This window comes from Triturus cristatus, chromosome 1_1 (genome assembly GCF_964204655.1).
Source record: "Triturus cristatus chromosome 1_1, aTriCri1.1, whole genome shotgun sequence".
NCBI classification, from domain to species: domain Eukaryota; kingdom Metazoa; phylum Chordata; class Amphibia; order Caudata; family Salamandridae; genus Triturus; species Triturus cristatus.
The window spans coordinates 25,104,433-25,130,403 of record NC_140579.1 but is presented as its reverse complement, the minus strand read 5'-3'; the positions used below and the strand labels follow the sequence as shown (position 1 = coordinate 25,130,403).

Here is a 25,971-nt window from a genome sequence, read left to right as displayed (position 1 = left end):
CTGACAATGGGACATCGGTTAAGTCTTGTCTGGGTTTTGTTGTTATAGTAATAACTTCAATACAGTCGTGAGCTAGTGGGTCTGTTCCGATTTCAGGTAAAAGTGTGGCAGGATTCAATGTGTTACAGCGTCTGATTTCTATATGTGGCTGAAACAATGTAAGCTCGTATCCCGTAAGTCGCGCTATAGTCAAGTGTTGTGTTTGCGTTCTATTTACAAGAACCTCTACTGCGTGTGGTACTTGAACTGTCAATGGATGTCCTAACACAATGGCATCGCTTTGTCTGATTGCTAAAGCTGTCGCTGCTACTGATTTCAGGCACGCAGGCAAAGCCTGGGCTACGGGATCTAATGTACTAGAAAAATAAGCACATGGTTTGTGTGCTCCTGCTTGTTCCTGTGTGAGTACTGAGAAGGCAGTACCTTCGCGTTCTGTAACAAAGAGTGTAAACTGTTTTCTGTAACATGGCGTTGCTAAAACGGGTGCTTGACATAAAGCTTTCTTTAGGCTTTCAAAAGCTTGTGCTTCTAATGCTGACCATTCTATCTTTTGGTCACCTACCTCCCACTCCTTTTCCTTGAGTTTCTCATAAATGCCAGCAGGCATCAACACCTTTAATATTGTCATAATGTCGGGATAGGTATACTCTCCCATGAGTAACATGTCTTTAATTTCTCGGTGAAAACCCGCTGGGTCTTTGTCATGACTGGGTACCACTTTCTTCATTTCTAACAATTCTATTTTCGATATGGGCGTATATACAAATACACGTTTAAACTGATTGTCCTCGCCTTTTATTGGGTGTACTTCTCGTAAGGGATTCTGTCTATCCAGGTGATACGTGGTTCTTTCCTTGACAGGCAATGAGACATGCTCTGAGCATACAAAAAGAATATACTGCTTTCTTGATACTAGAATTTCTTTAATTAATTTAGTACCTGGACCTCTCCATTTATTCATAAGCAATTCAGTCAATATGTCAGGTAAGGAACCAGGGTCCGAATGCTGACTCTGATATAGTATAATGAGTTGTTGAATCATATAAATCCCAGCTAACCTCTGCTCATCTGGGGTGAGATTCAAAAATGTGCGTACTACTGTAGCATCACTATATTTTCCGGGACTGTCCACCCAATGGACAGCTGCCCTTGCTAAATCTTGTTCATCCATAGAATCGAGAAAATGATAACCCCTTCGTTCTCGGAGTAGCTTGTCGGCGGTTTGGAACGAATGCTCGTTAGACCTTATGTTAATTATAGGTATTTGGAAATTCCTGTCATTATCTGGACATATTGGACGTATTGAGTCAGTATGACATCTAGTCTGATTCCTATTACAAGATCTTCCTCTACCTACATAGGCTATGGTGTCCGACTGTCCTGCGGGCAGTCCTGACCCTTCTTCCTCGCTTTGTTCGAACTCGTCTGTCTCTAATCTCTCCTCGTGTAGGCGTTCTATTTCTTTACGGATCTTTCGGCACATGGCTATTATACAATTTTGCTTATCGTGTCTCCCTTCTGATATATTCTGGCTCCATTTTGTAAGAATTTTCATTGCTTCCGGGTCTACCCCTGGTCGGTCTTGATTTCTGATCACACAGTTTATGAGGAAACGTAACAGTTCCCCCTGTATCTCTACTTTCTGGTATTCCATAGCTCTGTTAATACATTCTGGATCTCGCCCTGTTTGAACAAAATGATATATTTTATCTAGATGCGCAGTCATTCCTGGTAGCTTCGCTAAATACCCTGCGGCTCGTCTGATACGTAATGATGCCAGGATCATTTCGTCCTCTTTACCGAGCACCGGGTCATATCTACAATCTATAAGAAGTTCCTTAAGCGTACGATCACTTACGAATTTGGGTGTACGTGAATGCGCTGACTCTTGAAAAATAAGTTTATTTATTCTAGGTGGCGTAGAAAAAATATTGGCAGCACCTCCCGTGGCCCCGTCTGGGGCGTCGGGTGTGAAAGGATTCGTCGAACGTGACACAGCAACTATAGGTGTGGACTCAGCTATAGAAGTACCTGTAGGAACAGATGCAGAAACAGATGTGCTTGCCGGAACTTGTGACTCGATTTGTTGCTGTAGGGATACGGGTGCTGGATCTTGGCGTTGGACCTCCCTGGTATGCGGTCTATGTGGGGCGGAATTAGCATACTCGGGAGCTGCGTCATCTAAATATGAGGAAAGAAAAACATCTTCTGCTGTTCTAGGATGCCCCTTAGGATGTACTTTGATTGGGAATAATGGGGGTGGCAAGTCTTTCGGTATCTCTGGAGTAGCCTTAGGTAATCCTTCGGCCAGAAGGGGATACATACCATTCATAAGGGCATTTCTTTGTCTGTCTACTTGTTCTGATTTCACTCGGATACCTTCCTCAATTAATAGATTTTCTTGAACTTTGTTTGAACTTTCTTTACTCTTCTCTTCCTGTCTTCGTGCTTTTTCTGTACGTCTATGAGATTCTTTACGCCATAACTCGACGGCGTCTTTCTGTGACTGTCTGACTTTCCTTTTCCATAACTCTTCCTCGACTTTCATGATGCACTCTGCATCCCAGGTTCCCGCTGCGGGCCATCTCTGACTTTCTGGTAATCCCTTGGTGTAGTCTACCCATAAATCAAGAAATAATATAGCATCTAAGCCATGTTTATGATACATGAAGTGCCCTGGAGTATCCCTAGGAGGAATAGGGACGGCTTCTTCAAGTACCCCTTTTCTAGTAGTGATCTGTCTTAATTTCGAAAAGAGCGGCATATTGACAACTGATCTGATACTTAATCTTGAACACACTAAATACAAAAGCACAATAATGAACAACCATTCATACCACAATATGCAGGACGTTTAACACCTTAAACATTAAAACATTAAACCTTTAACTGAAACAACAATGATGATCGTCTGCATAACTAAATCACCATGCTTAATTCTTGACACTTTACTAGATACTTCGGAATACTTGATATACTGCTAAACAGTACAGATACACTGCTAAAACAGTGCAGACCGGATTTGTGTACCCAAACCCGTCTTGACCGGCACAACCTATGTGCACGTCAGAAATGCCTCCCCAGTAATGGTACTCACCGGGTAGCTTCGGAAACGGAAGGCCTCGGTAACTTGAACTTGAACCGGACTGGACTCGACTCGCCTCGTCGGAAACTGGGCTTGACTTCGAACTGGTGGGTCTCTGTATACCTCGGATCTTGCTCTCTCAGCTAGGCTCTGGTCGGGATACTTCGCACTTCTCACCGCCTCGTCTGGGTGTTGATCGCAGTCTCAGTCGCCCCCGCTTGACCGGAGGGAGATACAGGAAATCCTGCTGGTACGCGTAATTGTCCGTCCAGCTGTGGCAGGAGACCGGGCCTGCTACTCACCGCCGGCGCGTGAGATGAGAAAGTGTCCCTGTTCGGGCGCCATCATGTGGTAAATAAAAATTCCTTTACCGGGACTGAATTTGATACAGAAACATTATAAAATAGCTCAGTAAAATGAGAGGCAGAATCCGTGATATTAGAGTTTCGGAATGGGCTTTATTCCAATAATCGATTATAATCGGATGCTCCAAGTTCCATCACCACGGGGGTTCAGGAAGTGAAGTACATACTTTATTGACAAGAAGTAACTTTTATAGTACATATATTATAATGAAGTGAATACAGTAGGCGTAACAATTGATAAGGACATTGACGTTTGGTCTGCGTAACCGAAAATGGGTGTAATAATGAGTAAAAAGGAACATGATTGGTTATGATGTCATGTATAGGTGGATCTATAAGATAATACTTGGCATAGATGCGCGCGCAGCAGTATGACGTGTAATTGACGTATAACTAGGGGGTGACGGGGACTTGACATTTAGCTCTATATGTGGAGACGAGAAGTCTGGGGGGTCAAGTCAACCTAATCCCAAATCATATCTAACATCCTATGTTTAAAGAACTATGTTATCCATAAAAGAAGGACTCTCGGACAGAATCTATTCTATACTGACTGTGCGTGCGTGTACAAGCGTCTAAGTGTCTACACTGAATGCGAGGGGGTAGGAATATTCCATGGTAACAGGGCTATGAATTACTTGCATGAAGACAGAGAAGATGGGCCTTTTTGCTTGGTAACTGGAAGAATGTTTACTTAAACTACTAGGCAGGAATGCATCGGCTGAGGGGGAGGCAGAGAATTCGAAGGTGAAATACAGTTCTTGGCAGAGAATAAGCTGATGTCAGGCTTCGTGAGCCGCGCAGAGAATGAGACAAAGTTCATGGTCACAGATGCAGGCTCGGACTGGAGCTTTCAGAGGCAGAAGGCAAGAGGAGTTTTGATGATAGAATCAGGGCCTACTTGCCTGGACTGTAAAGTGGCATAAGTGAACCATATAAAGCCGGTGGCCTTTCATATTTAGGAATGGAATATCCGGCCTATTCATGGCGGATCTGTCAAAGGACATGTTGACGATGGACGCACATGTATTTGCGTCTTCATAACTGGAACTGGAGGGAAACATACATGTACTTGTGACATGCCCATGAAACCGTTGGGGTCCAAGATAGGGGACATAACTGACCAGAAAAATCCATATTTCCACAACTGCATGAATTCTACAGTTTTTTGGAGTCTAATACTCTGGGAGTCCTATTTACCCATCAAAATAGTAGGACTAGTCTAGTTTTTTTAGACATAGAGTTGTACCTCACGGATGGCATGATACATAGTAAATTACATCGCAAGCCCACTGCGTGCAATGCTGTGTTGCATGCCACTAGTGCACATCCTATGCACCAGATTAGGGCTATCCCATTCGGTGAATTCACCAGAGCGAGATGAATTTGCAGTGAAGATAGAGAATTTCACTCCTGCATGCATTCCATGAAAAACAGGTTTAAGGCTCAAGGCTATCAACAAACTACCTTAGACAGGGCAGAAAAACGCATTTTGGGTCTTCCACGTACAGAAACACTCAAGACTAGAAGACCAGCTAATACACTAACTCAACCAATCAGACTTATCACGAACCACAACCATAAAACTGAAGTTCTGACCAAAAGCATGAACAAACATTGGAATACACTGAGAGCTGACAAAACTAACTCGGGGTTGTGTCATTTATTGTAACATAACCTCTTCCGGTTTTATCATCTGCACTTAACTGTTTAGCACCGACACAGTGGCGTTTTCACTTGCTTTCTGCTGGTACATATGCCCGTTCTTCTCTATTATGGAACAATTTTGTCACTTGGGTAGTGGTACACTTCTTCACAGTCTCAGTGTCGTGTAATTCACTTTGTGACTTTTTGATGCTTCTGCATTAGTGTTTTTACACTGTATTATTATACGTTTTTGTAGCCCTGAAGAAGTCGTGGGTTTATACCCTGACAAAACATGTGTTGGCTGGGCAAAAGATCCATATTAAAAACGAGAAAGATACGTTCTACTGGAATTATCGACTGTTTTCATGAATTTGTGTTCTCTCCATTACTGATTGTAATTATACAGTATTACATGTGAACGTGTGCATAGGCAACCTATGTTCAATTGTCACAGACTTCGGTCTACTGAGGGGGTTCAGGGTTTTTTTCCCCCGTCCTTTTGCACCGTTAGATACCTGACTTTCTGAACTCTTACGTACACACTAGTGGGCGCCATCGCATACCGCAATTTATAAACCCTTCTCTATTATTTACTCTGATACACAGTAGAGTGCAGTTCCTTCAGTAAAATGAGCTGCACTCTCTTGGTTTGAAAAGACTATCAGACCAGGAGCCCTTTGTGCATTCAATGACCCATCCACTAAATGATGTCAACACACATCTCATGCATAGACCATCAGACAAGCAGCATTTTAGAATATCTATTGCTGTTGAGTGTTGGCAAGCAGGAGTGGGGAAAGTGAACGGTATATTTTCTCTACACTGAATGGCCCTTTATTTTACTTTGACTTACTGTTAACTGACGACAGGTTCATTCTATGTCTATGAGGCGAATTGTGAGAAAGTGGTCACCAGCTGAGCCCTAAAACCCGGTGCATGCCTGCTTGATCTCAGGGTTGGGCGGGAAATCATTTTTCGGGCCTCTTGGTCCTAAATATCTTTTTATGTTTTGCTTCGGGAAATCTTCAGAAATCTTTGCTGTTTCTAGCGAGCATGTGTTACTTAGACCATTCGCAGACCCACGCAGAGTACTGCTGTCACTCGGCTGCCAGAAGATGGCGCTGCACTGTACAGCTCTTCACTGAGGTTTCAGCAGATGAGCTTGTTTAGCACAGTTCTCCATTCCAGCATCATCGGAGTCCTCAATAGAGATGTTTGCTGGACTGTCTGTGTATGCCTCAGTAGAGCTGCATCATGTACTTTCAGTGGTTGGTAGTTTTTGTGCTGAGCGCTGCCTCACTTCCCTTGATGTGCGCCCCGTGCGCAGTAATAAACTCCAGTGTCTTCCGTCTTCAGGCTGTTCATTTGCAGATAGAAAGTAGAACTGTCTGTGGAGGGCGTGAATCTACCTTTCGCTGCATCCGAGAAATAATGTGGGGGGTTGCTCTTAGAATGATACCGCGCCATCCATTCCAGACCTCGCCCCGGAGCCTGCCGGACCCAGCTCATCCAGTAGCTGTTAACATCAAACCCACTCACAGGGCACTTCAGCCGCACGGACTCCCCTGGCTTTCTGACCTCCGACCCCGACTGGGTCAGAGCTACCTGTGACTGGACACCTGCAAAACAGCAACAAATTACAGATTTTATTATCACTATTAGTAAAGAATAAACTGACTTATGAAGTTTTAGTAAAGAGAGTAAATAAACGTACAGGATAATACAGTCAGCAAAAGTAATGTTTGTAAAGACAGAGACATATTTCTCGTTAACCCGATAATTAACGCTGTGACTGGTTCTGTGAGGTTAGAAATAAACTGCCTCGTGTGTCAGTGGTCAAGAATGTGCTGAGAGAAGCTTATAAAGGGAAACCTGCCGGTGCTTTGCCTAGCTTAGAGCGAATGCAAATGGAATCCTCCTGAAAGGCACTGTGCTGCCAGAACTTTAGTGGTGCATGTTTATGCCTCTTGTGTGTTTTTAGTTGTTGGCCCAAATATGGAGCTATTCTACAGAGCACCAAAAGCTTACCCTCCAGGGACTGTAACCTGTAACCAGTAGGGACAGCCAGGAGCATTCTAAAGTGGTACACCAGGAAGTGACAGGTTCTCGTGTCTTCTCCCGGCCTGAAAATAGTATATACTGCTATATAACATCAAATATTGATGATTTGTGTGGAAATATCGTCGGAAATAATGTTGTTAAATTAGGGCAATAAACTGGAAGATAATCTAATTTACGCCGAAACACGCAATTATTCAAATAGTGTGAGTCAGCCTTCGGATCTATCTGTTTATTAAAGCTGCGATAGAGCCCTCCTGACTCTCGCGCCATACTATATTTAAGAAATAAGGTATGCGGTGGGAAGATACTGGTGTTTAAAGACAGGAGCAAAACATATTTTTTTGTAAACTAACACAGCATTAGTCTTTTAAGAATAATTTCAGCTACTAAACACCACTTCATATTTTGTATATGTGATAAAAAGACAAATATATTGTAATATTTTCAACAACAAAAAAAGGCCAAAACACCAGGAAATGTAAAAACAAACTAGTTATTTTAATCTATTCAAAGAGATAAACTCAATTCAAAGAGCCGAGAACTTAATTTTAAAACGTGTGTTGACATTACCTAAAAGCGCCCCTGCTATTATGTGTCATAATGAATTAGGTGTTACACCATTATCTTTTCGTATGCAATTAGCACCATTGATGCTTTGGCGTAGCATCTGGATAAAAGAGGAACCAGTCCTGAACCGTGACATAATTTTAGATTGTTTAAAATTGGATCATGTAAAAAAAAAATACCATGGCTCTCTTACTTTGAAGAACAATTGGGGAAGTTGGTATTGCAGGATTGTTTTAACAGTCCCGGAAATATATCTGCAATTCCTAAGGCCAAGCTTAAAAGTGATTTTCTTTTACTTCTGAAGCATGAAAGAGATAGCCAAGAGATGGTAAAAAAAAAGGGTCGTTGAGCATTCACTGTTAATTAGCTTCCCACAAATTGAATCCTATCTTTCTTTTTATTTTAATCAAGCAAAGATGTTCTATTTGATCAGGTTCGGGATGGGTATTGCTCATTTACTGGTATCGTACCCACGCGATGCATATTGTGATGCCAAATTAGAACTGTGTCCATGCAATTCAATTTCTGCATAACACACTTTGCCCTTTATGTTTTTTTGTAAATTGTATCTTTACCCCAGACACACTTTTTTAAAGCCATTATTAAGATTTTTAAATATTAGAAAGTGTCCACCTGCATTATGTCATCTACTTCTTTTAAATAATGAATTCACCTGTCTCATGGTCAATAAGTAAATCTCCATTGCAGTTCGACTTCGTAATGCTGTCAGAAAATGAATTCTTGGGTACTATTGAAATTGGTTAAAATCTTAACCCCTTCCATGCGTGTGACGGAGCGGTTCCGTCATGCGCGCCGGTTGCGCTGTGTGCATGACGGAACCGCTCCATCACGGCCCCGCCCGCGCACGGAAACTTCAGCACGGCGCGGTAATCCGCGCCGCGCTGAAGGGGTTAATATGTGTATTATTGTTAAAATAATGTTTTATTTGTTCTTTCATAGCTGTCATTAAGCCGAATAAAGATTTTTGACTGACTGACTGTAATGTGATGGACACAATTTATGACAGCCTGTGCTGACATCCACTGACCATGTACCGCAAGTGATGCACAAGCTCCAAGAACACAGTGCAAATCTTCAAGCCAATCACTCTGCGAGAATCGGGTCTGGCAATCCAAACTATCAAATCAGGTTCCCCTTTCGATCCCTGTCCCCCTATACTATTACATGCTCTCATAGACATTGTCAACTCCATCATAAATAATATAATAAACACTTTCCTATTAACCGCCAAGATTCCGGCAGATTGAAAACTTTCAGTAGTAAGGCCATTAGAAAAGAAACAACTTGCGGACCCCACCACCCTCTCCAGTCTGCGCCCCATCTCTCTCTTACCATGTCTTAGTAAGATAACAGAAAAACTTGTCAATACTTAACTTACCACATATTTTGAGGAAGCAAGTCTGCTTCACTCCAATCAATCTGGTTTCAGAGCCCAACATTCCACAGAATCTGCTTTATTGTACACAGCGGAATCCCTAAAAGCAGCTCTCGACCAGGGAAAAAGAGCAGTCTTGGTGCTGTTAGACCTGTCGGCTGCTTTCGACACGGTCTCTCATGCTATTCTCCTAGACTATCTTGTATCCTTTGGCATCTCTGGCACAGTCTGGATAAAGAACTTTCTGCAGAATCGCAGACAAGTGATCACACTACGCCAATACAATGATCTCTGGGGTACCTCAGGGGTCGAGCCTTAGCCCCACTCTTTTTAATGCCTATATGCCTCCACTGATTAGGCTGATATTGTCCTTTAATATAGAGACTCTCTCATATGCAGACGATACGCAGCTAATTCTGGTTCTGGAAAACAACAGCACTCAGGTGGAAGAAAATCCACGCCTGTGTCTCACCGCTACTTTCAGCTGGATGAATTCAAGCCACCTTAAGTGTACCTCAGAAAAAACAGAAACTTCACCATTAGGCCAAGAGAATTCCTTCTCTCCCAAGTTCTGGTGGCCAGCTAATACCACCCCTCCGCCAAACACTGTAAACGTGGTTAGAAACCTGGGAATACAACTTGATGCCACTCTCTCTTTTAAACAGCAAGCACTGGCAGCTGCTGGCACCTGGTTTCATATTATAAAAACTCTAAAAAAATCTTTTGATCTGCTTCCAATTTCAGCCAGACAGACAGTTGCCGTCGCTTTAATTACGTCAAGACTGGACTATTGTAACAGCCTCAATGCAGGTGCCTATAAATCGGTCCTACTTAAGCTTCAAATGGTCCAGCATGTGGCAGCACGCTTAGTGCTGCAATGGCCTAGGAGGTCATCGGCATCAGCGGCTCTAGAAACACTTCACTGGCTGCCAATCCATAAACGTGTCCTGTTCAAGGTCCTCATCATTACTTTTAGGGGATGCCACTCATTGGGCCCTCAATATCTTTGAACTAGATTTATGCCCTACACTCCCTTTTGGAGTCTAAGATCGTCAAACGCTAGCCTGTTGAAAATACGAACCTTTAGATTAGCCTTGAAGGGAGGAAAATAACTCACAGTGATAGGCTCCAAAGGGTGGGACAAACTTCCTATTCAGCTTCGTCAGATCAAATCCGAGACCCTCTTTAGGAAAGCTCTAAAAACATTGATTTTGTCTGCATCGGACGCTCTTTGCAAAACTCTGATATGATGTCTCCTTCTTACCTACAGCAGTTAACAAGCTATGCCTTCTTATCTGGGTTCTGTTCAGTGCCAGGATTCTCTTCGGAGTGACAGTCGCGTTGTACAAATAGCCTATTACATTACATTACACCAGAGACAAGCATTTGCTGTAGTGGGATGCAATGCAAACTCAATTATGCACAATTGCGCTTATGTGCCTGCTTGTCTTTGCACTGTGTTAGCACTTTAAAGGATCCTCTAATATAGTATGAGAGCCGTGATAGCTGACATTAGTGTGCTACAGCTCGTCTGAGGGGGCGGTAAAGTATTGTCGGTAATGTGAGTGTTATTCTGTGAAGGTTCCACGACTGTTGTGAGTGCTGTGCGATTTCTAGCCTGTGAGTGTTATGAGAGTGCTATGGGTAGTGTGTGAGTCCCAGTCTGTAATGTGTGTTTGAATGACTCCAGTAGTATGTGAAGTCTAGTCTGCCAGAGAGATGAGAGTGTTGTTGGCAGTGTGAGACTGCTAGTCTGCGAGGGTTGTGACGGCTGGTGGTAGTGTGTGACCACTAGTCTCACTTGGGTGACAGTGCTTCCAGTACTTTTGACTTCTACTCTGATGGTTGTGAAAGTGCTGTTTGTTATGTACGTCTGCAAGTCTGTGAAATGTACACAAGTGCATCCAATATGTATGGCTGCTATTCTGTGAGAGGAGTCATTGCTGTCTGTAGCATCATGAAGCTTCTCTGTGAGGCGTCTGAAACTGCTGTTGGCCAAATGAGATTGTTAGTCTGTGAAGACTGTGCGAGAGCCCTCAGTGGTGTGGGATTTCTAATGTATGACGGTAGGAGAGTGCTGGCAGTTTTGACAGTATCTAATAGTCATGACTGTTAGCCTGCCAGTAGTGTGAGGAGGCAGTCAGTAATGTTTAAGTGCATTTTTGAGGAACAAGAGTGTACTGTCAGCAACTTGGAACTGCTAGTCTGTGTGTCATGAAGTGTCCCTGATAGTGTGCAGCTGGTACTCTTTGAAGGGTGCGATAGTGCTGTTACTAGTGTGACACTGCTAGTCTGTGATGGTGGTTGGTTCCTGATGATTGTTAATCTTGGCATGTGAGAAATCTGTCATGGTATCCGTATACATCCAAACACTCAAGCCCCATTTGGAAAAGCCCCTACTGCACATTGGTTTTCCCTTGTATAGAAATCTTCAAAGAGAGCCCACTCCCCCAGACACCCAAACCCTATTACGTGGCCAAACCCCTACTATGCCCTCCCTTTGTCTTCTAGAGATGTGGGCAATTTATCAGGTGTGAGAGGTTAGGCCCTGGTGCTCTTGGTCTTTACTCTGTATATAACCCCTTACGGACAGGTCAGTCTCTTTATGTTTAAATTTCTTTTATTGTATTTCAAAATCAAGTGCAACAGGCCAGTAGGTGGCTTACATTCATCGGATTGCAATCCGGCTGTAGATCTGTATATCTGGCTTAAAGAGACAACAAGAAAAGGAACACAGAAAGACCCCCCTCCCCTCCCTCCAGGTCAGTCTCTTTAGACAGTGAAGTTCTGTCACTGTGAATTGTCCAGATTGTTTCTCACTTACCCTTCTGAGAGGGAGGTTGGGAGGCAATATATCATTTAAAAAAAATGATAAATTGTTCCCCCCCCTTACTCCCAGAGAGTAAGGGTGGCTCTGCAAAGAGCTGTTGTGTTATTAATATGTTATGTAGACTTATAGGTAGAATATGTAGAACTGGATACATTCCTTGATGCAGTTAAGGAATATCCTGCTCAATTCTACTATGAAATTGACTGCAACTCTGGGGTTGACACCAAGCATGTCAAAAATAATATTGTACGGTATCTAACCCATCCCATGGAGAAGTGCTGAAATTGTTTTGTTGACACTGTGAGAAAGTCATCCTTTTTTTTTCCTATTCACCCCGCTATTTGATTGATACTAGTGGTAACTGACTCTGTAGAAAATAACTCCCTCTGGGTCCAGTTCAATTCAGCACTCTCACACACATACACAAAGTTTCAGCCCAAAATGATATGTTAACACAAAATGCCGGTTTCACTTATTGTACCACAACACAATGTATACTGTTAAAATACGTTTTATTATAAAGATAAGCATGGCCAGCACTATACTATAGCCTTATAGCCCGCCATAGCGGGCTATACCGCCTATTAAAGTCCCGCTCCCGCGTTATAGGCCCGAGCCGAAGGCAAAGAACTTTAAGAAGGGACGGGACTTTAATAGCCGGTATAGCCTTGCTACGAAGGGCTATAAGGTTAGGTTATTAGAACATTCTGTCACTAGAGGGCAGAATTTTCTCACAAATAAAACAAAGGCTTCTTGAAGGTCGAGGGGATTTAAATCCCCTCGAACTCCGAGAGGCCTTTGTAAAACATTGGAATGTTGCTCTGCGGGCCTATACCGGTCAGTAGAAGCAGGGAGCACTCCATTGTCTTCAATGGAGCTCTCAACATTACAACGGTCTAATATTACATAAAATTCTTTATGTTACAAACCATTTATTTAAAAAGATCTTTTCCAAAGCTAAAATCAGTACAACAATACAATAAAAAATGGCGCTACTAAGACCAACAAAAAATAAATCATCAATGGATCTTTTTTTAATCACTGTAACAAAACCAATCCTTGAAGGAGAGAGGAAAGGATATAAAAGAGAAAGAAGGCATACAGCGACACACTATCACTTATTGTTTTTTGACTAATCTGTTGGGGAGCTTATCATTAGTGTCCGTTAAACCAATCTTTATCTCTCAGGCATGCCAGTTTTTACACCAGATTTAGTTAAATCAATGCGTTGACATGTTTCAGTGGTATTAAAACCATATGAACCACCTTTATCAAGACAAAAATTGTTCCTCTCTTTTTACATAAAAACCAAGCAGTAGACACCCACATAGAACATACAAATATGAAAAGTATCATCCATATAGATACATTATTGCATAATACCATATACATATAAAGGAATATAAGAATACTACATCATACTAATCATAAAGTGTTAGACCTGGCACCATTGGCGTGAGTCTCCCTTCCATTTTTCGCTGTGTCTCCTCTGTTTTTGCTGGTAATAGATGCTCTGGGCGCTGTGCCACTGCCCTTCAGTGTCACAGCGCGAATACTCCCTGTGTAAAGTTGACATGTGAATTGGTATATCCATGACTGGCTTATTTGGTTTACCTGTTAGTCCCCAGTAGCGTGGCCTGTGTGTGCCCTGGGCTGGTAAACCAAATGCTGCTGGTGGGCCTGCGGTACAAAAGGGGGTGGTGATGGACGGAGCATCAGAACCAATCAAACACTCACACCCAGTCAACAGATCTGGGTTTGATCCATCACCATTCTTTAGCCCACTCTGCCACCCCAGTTTAGACATGGCCATATGCAAATCAGTCTGACCCTGTGCCTCATGGGAACAGTCCAGCCCGAACTGCCAAGCCATGCCTTCCCTGGACCGGAAACAAGCTTCCTGGGACCGGTTTCTGGCATTTCAGCCGTCTTCAGCCAGGCTTGCTTGAATCCAGTGGCAAAGTGAGCAAGGGACTCACGTCTGAGCATACCCTGCCAACTTATGGCGCCACCCACAGAAGCAGCTTGTAAAGTGTGTCTCAGACCTACCACTGCAGTGTCTGTGTGCAGTCTAGAACTGTCATCTTGGCTGTGAAGTGCACCCACTTCCCAGCCCCTGAAACCTTCCCTTGGCATCATGTAAGCTACCCCTATGGTAGGGTGCATTGTATGTGTAAGGTAGGACATGCTCTGATGTGAATAGCATGTCCTGATAGTGAATTACACCCAATTTCGTTATTCACTACTGTAAGGCTACCTGTTCTTCATAGGCCAGAATGGGAGGTTTGGCTATTACATTCTATAGTCCTAACTGACCCACAGAACATGGTAGAAAAACAAATTTAGTATGCCTGAGCTCAGAATAATAAAATACATCTTTTAGTGAAGTTTATTTTTATGTTCTGTGTTTGAAAATACCACTTTTAGAAAGTAGGTATTTTCTTGCCTAAGCCTTCCAGTGTGCTCTGCTGTTATGTGTATTGGCTGTCTGGTTTTGGAGGGGCAGGGCAGGCTGAGTCAGACCTGGGTTGAATAGTGAGATCTGCATTGGAGTATGGGGAGGGGTAGCTCCTGGACCTGAATAGGGCTGTGCCTGGCAAGGTGAATGCTGGTTCCACCTCCACTGTGCGTCTGATGGCAGACCCCCTCTTTCTGAAAGGAAGGATGCAGCCTGGTAAACAAAGTGCTCCAGGGCTGGGCAGAACTGGTTCTGGCTGGGTTCAGTGACTTGTGACTCTTTAGAACAAAGACTTTTGGGGTATAAATATCTGTGCTGAAACCCCTACAATTTGTATTGCTCCTGGACAACAAGAAGAACCACTGTCCGTGTAACTGAAGGAATCTGCTGGAGAACGACTGCCCTTGTGCTTGTGTGCTGTTTCTTGGACTGGCCTGCAGTGGTTACTACTGGACTTGGAAGAAGAGGAAAAGGACTTTGAAGGAACTTTTATTTTTGCTACAGCAATCACCCAAGGGCTAGATGAGAGCTAGCCTCCTGCAGGAGTCTCAGGCACATCAGACTCCACCACCAGCCTCCTGTTTCCTCCCAGCGAGGATTTCTATCTGCAGGTGAGGCCTCTGTGAGTTCCAGGCTCTCTAGTTCTACTGTGGAGAAGAGAGTGCTGAAAATCATCGCTAACGCCCGTTAGCGAGCCGCTGCAGCTGGAGAGCGTAAGGAAAATCGTCGATCTGCTGCCGCCGAGTACTCGCTACCGGAGATCATCGCATCACCTGTCTGCGGACCAGAAAACGCACGCTAAGCCCGAAGATTATCGCATTGCATGTTGGCGGGCCTGAAAGCGCTCGCAAACCAAAGAACATCGCATCACCTGTCTGCGGGCTGCCAAACGCTCGCTAACCCGAAGATTGTCGCATTGCATGTTTGCGGGCCTCAAAACGCTCGCTAACCAAAGATCATCGCATCGAGTTCATCGCTACACGACATCGCAGAGCGGACGCCGAGCGTTCGCCATTTTCATCGCATCACATCAGGATCGTCGCTCCCTCGCGGAGCGCCATTTTCTTTCATCGCAACAAGATCGCACATGCAACAGGCTCGGCGCATCATACTCCCTTCGCGGCAAGGATTTTATCGCATCGCCGGCTTAGCGTGCAGAAGTTTGTCGCTTTGTCCTGCCCACAAGCCAGCGCATCATCCTCCCTTGCGGCAAGGATTCAACGTTTTGCTGATTAGCGTAAGGAAAATCATCGCTACAACTCCTTAGCGACATTTTTGTTGCTTTGCTACAGAATCCAGGTATCTTGTGAGTAAAAGGGTCGTAGAGACCACTGCCTTAAACTGAACTCCTCTTTGCACACCTTTAACAATTTTTGCAGCCTTTTAAGAGTAACCCTATTTTTCTAGTATTGTGGATTTTTACTGTTATTGGTCTTGTGTTAAGTCTATATATAAAGATACTTATTTTTTATAACTACTTGTGTGGTGTCCCTTTGTAGTGTTCTTCACTGTGTTACTGTGTATGGTCATAAATGCTTCACACACTGCCTCTGAGATAAGCCTAGCTGCTCGTGCTACGTTACCACCGGGTTGAGCAGGGCTTGTCAAAGGGTGTAGTCTGCTTACTCTGACTTGGGAAGAAGGGTCCCTACTTGGACAGTGGCCAGCCATTGCCAACTAGAGACTCCCATTTCTAACATTGGTGGTCAGCGGTGAGGATCTGGACTTGCATTTATGATCGCATAGAGCAATTATAGTGTACACTACTAGTGGGGGCAGACCATAACATAACCACGTACGTTTTTTGAGGTTTTGATTCTATTTTTGATTGTTATTTCCAGTTATTGGTACAATGGGCAAGCCCAGATCCAATGCCTCTGAGGATCTCTCCTGGGAAGAAGAGAAATTAGAAACCTACAATGCCAAGCAGCTCAAATATTTTTGGAAACGCTTCACAGTCGCTATCACAGGTCTCACTAGAAGGGAAGAGTATGACAAGGCGCTGAAGGCCTGGTTAGAAGCCAGGGATGCCCCTAGGAATATGGAAGAGACTGTGGAGGGGGGAGAAAATGCAGGAGAGCAGCAGGATGAAGTGGTAGATTTGGTGGGAGATAAAGCAGTTTCCAGCCTGGGCACTAGTGTGTCCTCAAGGGGTCTGACTCCAGAAGAGATGGAGGACAGAGAGAGAGATAGGCGGCATAATATGGAGATGGCTAAGCTTAAATTGGATGGACCAAGACCTTTGAGAGGCTGGTCACCCACTTTTATTGGCCCCAGATGCGCAAGAGCTCAGATACTTATTGCAGAACCTGTGAGACATGCCAGGCAAGTGGGAAGAGTTGGGGGAAGATCAAGGCCCCACTCCAGCCCTTTCCAGTTGTTAGTACCCCATTCGAGCGAGTGGGCATTGACATTGTGGGGCCTCTGGACCCCAAGACATCCATGGGCAACAGGTACATCCTGGTCTTGGTGGACCATGCCACCTGGTACCCTGAAGCAAATCCCGCTCGGTGTTCGTCAGGGGTGTGTCCTGGCCTCAACACTTTTCTCAGTATTTATTAATGGGGTGGTGCCGTACTTTGATAACTTTCCCACAGATGCGCCCATGTTGGATGGACAAAGGGTACCTCTGCTCATTTTCGCTGACGACACTCTGATTCTATCGAAAACGAGGCAGGGCCTTCAGTTGGCACTGTCTCGTTTTGAGGAGTTCTGTAGCGACCATGAGCTAGTGATTAATGTGGGAAAGACAAAATGTATGGTACTCCATGGGGCGAGGCCTGTTTCTGCAAGAGTCTACATGAGTGGGAAGCCCCTGGATCAGGCCAATGTATTCACCTATCTGGGTATCACCATTGGAGAAAAATTGAGTTGGTCCCCCCAGGTGAAGTTACTTGCATTGAAACATTCCAAGCTATCTGGGGCGTTGTTAAAGGAACATAGGCTCTCCCAGACCAAGCCAATAGCTCCAGTTGTAAAAATGTACACCCTGAAAATCATACCAGCCATACTCTATGGCGCTGAGATCTGGGGTTGTAGCAATTTAACTGATTTAACATTGGCCCAAAATAAGTTTTTAAGATCTATTGTGGGCCTCCCCAGTTCGACCCCCCGTATTCCCCTCCTTTTTGATCTGGGTTGCAATGCAATCGAGGACATTGTTCATTTTAGAATGCTGGCTTTTTGGAGAAGGCTCTGGACTGTCCCAGAATTACTCCCATTTGCTAACGCTTTACTCGAAATAAGGGGTCTGGATCGTTCAAACAAGATTTTATGGCTCTCCAGAATTAAATCTCTACCTATTGAGATGGGGATGCGGGACTTATGGGTGTCCCCAGAGTCAGCTGTATTCCCAATGAAAGTATTATATAAAGCAGCATTCTGGGATCTAATTAAAAACCGGAGGCATTCCATCATGGGTGGTTCTTCACTGACAAGAGCTTTTTTGGACTTTAAAGATGACCCCCGGATGGAAGGCTACTGGGATTTAATTACAAAACCCCGAGATAGCAGGTTGTTTCACCAGTTTTGAGTAGAAACTCTCCCGCTTAGGAAATTTACCCGCAACTGGACAACTGGCAAGGGAGACAAGTGTCCATTTTGCCCAGATTTTGTTGAAAATATTGACCACCTTTTATATGTCTGCCCTGCTTACCGTTTACCTAGAAGTGAGTGGCTTAAACCCTTGTGTAGAAATTTGGGTACGAACTCTGCAATGATTGCTAAAAGTCTACTGAAAAATTGTTGCGACTCCACCACTATAATAGGGGTCGCCAAGTTTCTGAGTTGGTCCTGGGCAATCCGCGAAAGAGAAGGAGGTGATGATTGTCAGTCAAGGTCGCTTTTAGGATTGTTTTATCACGAGCTAAAAACTAGATGTATGCATATATGTAAAGTCCCTGTGATTGTCTTACTTAATACTGTCGTTAAAGTAAGGCCGCCCTTACTGTATTTCATTGTACCTTCAATTGTTTTTTTTGTTTTTTTCTTCAGTTGGAGCCACCAGGTGTAGGAAAAAGTTGGCTTCCAATTAGTCATTATGTCTTGATTTTTATTTCTCTATGTTTTTATTTTTAGGCCTACTATGAGTCATAAATATGGGATTACAATACCTGAATGAGTTCACTCTCTTGTACTCTGCATTTTATACATTGCCACACACTATATGCACTTTAGATCGTGGCCTTCTGGCCCGATATTGGGAATGCCATTATTAGGGATTCTTTAAATCCGTCTCAGCTGCTATTGTGTCTTACATTTCATAAAACGGTTGGCACGTTATTACATATCAGCTCTTGGCTCCGGTTTTGACATTAGAAATATTCATACCGGAACCCCCTTGGAATTTGTCTGTGCAGGCTTCCTTGTACTTGATTTTTATATAATATCTAAGGCAGATTTTAGGAAAAAATATGGACCATTTGTATTTGAATGAACCTGCTCATTTGCACATTGTATTTTATAACGTTTCATTTTATATGGTACTTTTAGATCATGGTTATAGGGTTTGATATCCGGAATACTTTAGCTTTTTTTTAATGTAAATGAAATGTATTGTTGTACGATTTGATCACTTTCAAGGCATTAAGTTGTCGAATAAAGTATTCTGATGATAATGATACTACATATCACTAAACCTACAACGTTTTCATGGTACTACACATATAATTACCAACGCACTACACCACATATCAAGATCCAAAAGGGGACAATACAAACCATATTCAAAAGCGAACTACCTTGCCTCTACTCTTAAATTTCCTTAAAAATTATTTAAAATAAACTTACCTTAACCATTGAGATGCAGCTCCCAAATGCACACTTCTCTTTCCAGAAGCGCCCAAACAATAATAGGTATAGATGAAAAAATCAACTTATAAAAATATTAAAACATAATTAAATTAGAAAATAGAATGTGTACCATTGAAGTTAATATAAAACAATAATATTCTAAAAATGTATGTGTCCAAAATGTGTTTGATTGTAAAAATTGTTAAAAATGTTATACAAATGTTTGAAACAATTGTACAAAATATAGTAATTAATATTATAATACACAAAATATTTTTTACTATATATTCAAATTAGTTTGGGTAATTTGTTGTAAAAAAATACACAACTATTTCAAAATGAAAAAATAATTGAAAATATCACAAAAATATAATTATGTATAGAGAAATGACTTTCTAAATTAGTCTTTATAAAACTGTATTTTTGATTCTAGTTATATATTAAATAATAGTATTGACAAATATAATATTATTTAATGTCAAAGCAATTGTTATAAATAAAAATAAATACAAACTAATTAATGCACTATAATGTTTGCAAAATATATATTAGATAATAATATATACAACATATATTTATTTAACATAGATTAAAAATAATGTGAAAATATTTTAAGAAATAAACAATATCAAACATTAAAAAAATGGACACATGGATCATGATTTGGATGTTGGTCAGTAAGCCTTCGACCACTCATCGGAGGCTTACTGACCGATATCCTTGGTTTGTACTACAACTTCCGTATTTCAATTGAGGGCGCTCAGGGGTCCATTAGGATGTAGGGCGGTGGGACTACTGCCGCGCTGGCAGTGCGGAAAAATGCCTTTTTCCGCCCACTAGCAGTGGACATCATGCTCACCATATTAGTATGGCCAAACATAGGCCAATTCTCGACCGCTGCGGTGCGACGCGCACCGCCATCAAAGTGCGCCCGCCACCGCGGTGGTGGGAGCCAATGGAGACCCTCCGCCTTGCAGAATGAAGTCCGCCCGCTCCACAAATTAGGATGACTCAAGCAAGCAGACGCACCACAGCAGAGACACCGCCCAACCAGAGACGGCGGAAACTCGACAGCGGAAACCAGAGTCCCGGTCATGACCGCCATGGACCCAGCCCTACACGTCTTTCCGGTGCTGTACCTGCTACATCACCAGGAACTCATGGACCACCACGGACGACGGCGCAGGTACGCAATAACACAACACACAACCCACGGCCTGACACAGGTTCCAAATCCACATCAGACACCCTAGGGGGGATAGGGACACATCCACAAGGGCACCCACACATCAGCCACCTGCCACAAATACACCCCGCTGCATCCTGGACACACAGCTACCGCCACCATGCAGCAATGTCCCGGCCACGTCACCGCAGCGGCGAACACAAGCAAATACATGCGCAATGCATAAGGCAGTGCCAGGCATGGGCAAGGCACAAAGACCACAGGGCCACACCCCCTCCCACCACACACTAGCACACCCCATGAAGGCACATGCCATGTGCCCCTACTGTGCACCCCATGCACAACAACAAGCAAGGGCAATACACACTCTGCACCACACAACAAACAATCATGGAGACACACAATGCAGGAGTGGCTGCACAGGAACACACAACACACAGCACAGTAGCCAGGGAAACACACACAACACAACACTCAGGGAAATATCAATGAGGACAAGCAACAAATGAACACATACAAGGAACCAACATGCAAATGGACACACAGCCTGCACAGTCACACATACATATCACAGACTGACACACACACATACATACTCCCACATGCCAACAGCAATGGAGCACAATAAATAGGGAAATCAAAGTGGGCTGCACACAAATGGAAGGCCATGGAGACACACAACAAGCATGTGTACATCACATCAACACAAGGAACAGAGCACAACACCCTCACACCATCAAAGCACACATGGCTGGCACAGTCAGTGAAATCAAACCACAGACAGCTCAGTGCAACCACACAGGGAGACAGCAAGGCAAACCATGTATAGGCACAAGGATGAAAGGAAGGCCCTGAAGTCAAACTGGGAACAGCCACACATACATATGATATAACTACTTCACAGGAGTACACAAGCAGCACTACACACAGGGACCATCTAAACACCTTAGGACTGACAAACACCAGTAAGAATCTACACACATACCCCCCTCACACCAGCAGCACACAACACCAGTGCAAACAACACAGCCACAGCAAACAAACAACAGATGCACAGGCACAACAATCACATAGCAAACATAGCACAACATCAGGGAATGCACAACAGGCAATAACAAGGCAACATACACACAGCACAGCAAGCACCACAAGCTGTGTGTGCACAGCAAGCATACCATACACACACAGACATCAGTGACTAAACAGCAACCCACACAACACCATACAGCGCAGGGCACCCAGGAAGAGAAGCAATAACACAAACAACACACATACATACAACACAACACCCAATAAATGCACAAGTCTGGGACACAAAGGTTGAAACAACTTGACCACAGGACTGGCCAGCACACACTGTTGAACTGCATATCAGCAACAATTACTGACAAACAGCACCAGAACATCACACATGACCCATTGGAGAAATGCACTGAGTGACACATTGACCCTGGACAAAGAACTGCACCACAAAGCACAGTGGCACAAATGAAGTCATGGGGAGGCACACACACATACAAACAAAGGGGACAGTTCACACCGAAGTGAAGTGTACTGCATGTCAGTAGGGGACATGGCAGTAGTGTACCATACACAAAGAGAGGGAGTGGAGACCCACAATGGGTACGCAGCTGAAGCACAGATAGGGGATGGCATGACAACACACACAACATGCCACACTGGAGGCATGAAGGCACCATGGGACAGCAAGGCATGGGAAAACACAACCACAATGGCAGTGTGGAGCAGCAGGTCTGCACAGACCCCACAAACAGACACCAGACACAGGGATGTGAAAGAAAACACAACACTGAATTGTCAGTAACACCCTCTACATACTCACAAGTGACAAAAACAACAAGTAGGAGTCAGACAGAACTGCAAGGACACACCAACACACTGCACAGTGCACAACATACAACTCACACGTGGGCATACAACCACATCCAAAGGGATGAACAATCAAAACAACAGGCACACAACTCCCGGGTGACACATGTGTGTAGTTGACATTGCAGAGGCATGCACACATCAACACTCCCCACAAACTCACCCCCTTCACACTGCACACTACTCAAGATAACCACACACATACACCACTGGGCACACATATAGGAAGAACACACACAAGATGACCCTGCCTGGACGGCCTGCCTCTATTACTTTGTGCAGAAACCCATCCTGTGCTGGCAGTGCCCCCCAACCTGACATGTGTACAATAGAGTCAACATGAACTAATCAAGTAAATGACTACTGCAAAACATTCGAAATTGACACCATTGCCACCACAAGTATCTGGGCCAAGAAGAACTGAAGACCCTGTCACCACTGAAAAAAAGAGAGCAAGTGAGCCCAAACATTGAACATGTTGAAGTGCCACACAGACCATGTGGCACAATAAACCATTTAGACAAAGCAAAAGAACTTTATTCAATAAGGACACTAGTCAACTGGATCAACTGTCCCTATGACTACTACACTGGTGTGAATGGGGATGCTGGTGCCACACCACTGGTGCCAGGCGGTAGCTGCCGCGATATGGATGCCATGCATTGACACAAGGCACTGCCATTCTGGCGGCGGAGCATGCAAACTGCCATGTCTCCATGCCTATGACTTTTGCACTGGTGTGAATGGGGGTGCTGGTGACACACCACCGGTGCCAGGCAGTAGCTACCGTGATATGGGTGCCATGCAATGGTGATGGCCATCTGTTACACATCAACAGTGCATAGTGCCAACATGTTTAATGGCACATCATTGTGCACACAATGCCAATGTTCAATTTACTCCACTGATGGCTACACATGCCATGTTTGTGTGTGTGTAACGTACATTTGTCTGTACCCACTCACATGTCACTTGAGGATTTGATGTTGGTGTAGGCAGGACAGTGTAGTGCTGGACTGTACAATGTGTACACATGTCAATGTGTTGAGGTCCAGTGACAATCACAGCAATACTCGTTTCGATGAATGTTGATCTAATTAGCATTGCCTCTCATGTCTGCTCATGAACACATTCATCATTACAGTGCCGACGGTGGTCATTGTGTGGTGGATGTGTGCCAGGTTGCAATGAAGCATCAAGTTGTGACCAGTAGAGCAGCTAGGTAGGAGACAGTGGGTTTGATTAGTTACACATATGCTGGATGCTAGACTCCCAGGCGTGCACATGTGTACTGTGGCCATATCCATATGTGCATTCACATATCTAAAGGTGGTGTTTGAGGTACTTGTCCTGTGTAAGTTGACACGTGTGCCCTTTGTGTAGCTGAAGGTGTCCCTCCATGTGAGGTGGTCTGTTAGTCACTCTATATGTCAGTCATTGTTGTCGTTGTGTCATCCAGAACGTGACATGCTGTGCACATCTCTTGGTGTATTATATTGACATGTGTCCACTATCAACTCCAATAGGAGGAGGCCAAATCTGATTCATCACTTGACGGTGCTGGAGGACATGGAGGATGTTGCGATCATACGCAAATGCCGCCTGGACAGAGCCACCCTGAAGACCCTTTGTGATCTGTTGGAGCCCCACCTGCAGCCACGCAGGAGATATCTAACAGCTTTCACCCCTGCTTATAAGGTGATGGCAGCCCTGCATTTTTTTGAAACAGGATCGTTCCAGGAGACTGCGGCCAGTGCTGGTGGGATGTCACAACCAATGTTCATCATGGTGCTGCGTGATGTACCGTCCGCCATGATGCTATACAAGGACAGATACATCCATTTCCCCTGGGGTGCTGAATTGCCAGCTGTGAAGGGAGACTTCTATCCCCTTGGACACATCCCCAATGTTGTTGGGGCCATTGATTGCACCCATGTCGCTCTTGTGCCACCACAGGCAAGTGAGCACATTTACCGCAATCGCAAGCATTACCACTCCATCAATGTGCAGGTGGTGTGAATGGCAGATATGACCATCTCGCAGGTGTGTGCCAAATTCCCAGGCTCGGCCCACGACTCCTACATCCTGAGGAACAGCATAGTGCCCCAGCTGATGGCTAATCTTCTTCCAGAGCGTGCATGGATTGTGGGTGAGTATACCTAGTCGTGTGGCATGCTGTGTGTGTGACCTGCTCCCCTGAGACTCTGCGACATTGCAATGTCTATTTGTGTTTGTCATACCTAGGTGACTCTGCATTTCCCAACCGTCCCTGGTTGCTGAGCCCACTGCGGAATCCCAGGTCCCCGGCTGAAGTCCGCTACAATGAGGCCCATGGGAGGACACGTCGTGTGGTGGAGCGCACTTTTGGCCTGCTCAAGTCACGTTTCCGGTGCCTGGACAAGACCGGAGGTGCACTGCCATACTCGCCCGGGAAGGTGCGTCAGATTGTTGTTGCATGCTGCATGCTCCACAACCTAGCAATTCGCAGGGAGATTCCCCTGCTCCTGGATGATGGTGAGAAGCCAAGGCCCCAGCCTGCAAACCAAGCCGTGTCCAGTGATGAGGACAGTGGAGAGGAAGAAGGTGTTGATCTGCATGAACAGCTCATCACCCGCTCCTTCACTTGACGGTGGGTGGCAATATGCAACATACTCATTGTCTGATGTGATTGCTGTTGTCGTGAAGGGGCATGTGAGAATTGTAGCATCAGCCAGTTGTAGACTCAGTGGTGGTTGGAAATGTTTCTAGGACATGTCATTTGGGAACATCAACGGGACGTGTATGTTGACACTTGGGGGCCATTGTGACATGTGCATGTTGGGTTATCCTGGTGTTAGGGCTTGTGTGATGTCTGTGATGCCACACCCAGACCAGTGACAGTTTTTCTGTTGTGTTTCCCTAGGTGCCTTCGAGTTCTCCTTGCCTACATACAGCCCATGGTCCGGGTACATTGTGATCATGTTGAAGACTGTATACCCTGCAAAAAAGACAGAGCAGACACAACAACATGTGTGTGAGGATATTTTATTTACTATGGTGAGATGCAAGGGGGGTGTATATTTCCATTGGGGGGGAGTGAGTTGACAGTCATGGTAGATGAGATGGTCGAGTAGTCACCACATTGCTGTGGGGTAGGACAGCCCAAAGAGACAATGCAGTGGTGGAGAGGGTTGCCATCATGGCTGGCTCCGTGACTTGCGTCTGGCAGGTGCTTTGCCTCCAGATACTCCCAGGGTCTTCTTGGGACGGCCCCTTTGTTGTTTGGCAGGAGGGGCCCTGCTGCAGGGCCAATGGGGTCTGAGGACTCACTCCTCTCTGTGGGCGCAGGGGAGGATGGTGAACTGTCAGTGTGCAGCCCACCAGAGGGAGGCGGAGATGTTGTCTGGGGCGCCCGCCTGTCCCTCACTACCACCACTTGCTGGCCCAAGAGGTCCACGATTTGCCCCATGTGTCTGTCGATGGACCTCATCAGCAGGATGAGGTTGTGCAACAGATTGTCCGACCAGCCCGTTCGTCCCTGGGCCTGTTTGTATGCGCCCAGGACTCTGGTGATGTGTTTCCAGGGAGTGGGTCCCAGCCTCCTGGTGTCCCTGGCTGACTCTGCCCCTCCCACCTGCCCTGCTGCCACGGACCTGTTGCCTCACCACTGTGGGCACCCGCATCCTCTCCCTGCCCTCCTCCATGGGTGGTGTGTG

The 25,971-nt window shown here is 44.7% G+C and overlaps 1 gene segment (V, D, J or C); it reads right to left on the bottom strand.

Moving 5' to 3' along the window:
• The window catches only part of LOC146869202 (Ig mu chain C region membrane-bound form-like), a 772,999-nt gene extending 766,068 nt beyond the window's left edge, over positions 1-6,931 (bottom strand). Inside the window, exons 1-2 of the C gene segment in view lie at positions 6,812-6,931; positions 6,398-6,716 (exon numbers count right to left, since the gene is read on the bottom strand).
• Positions 6,932-25,971: the final 19,040 nt, after the last annotated feature.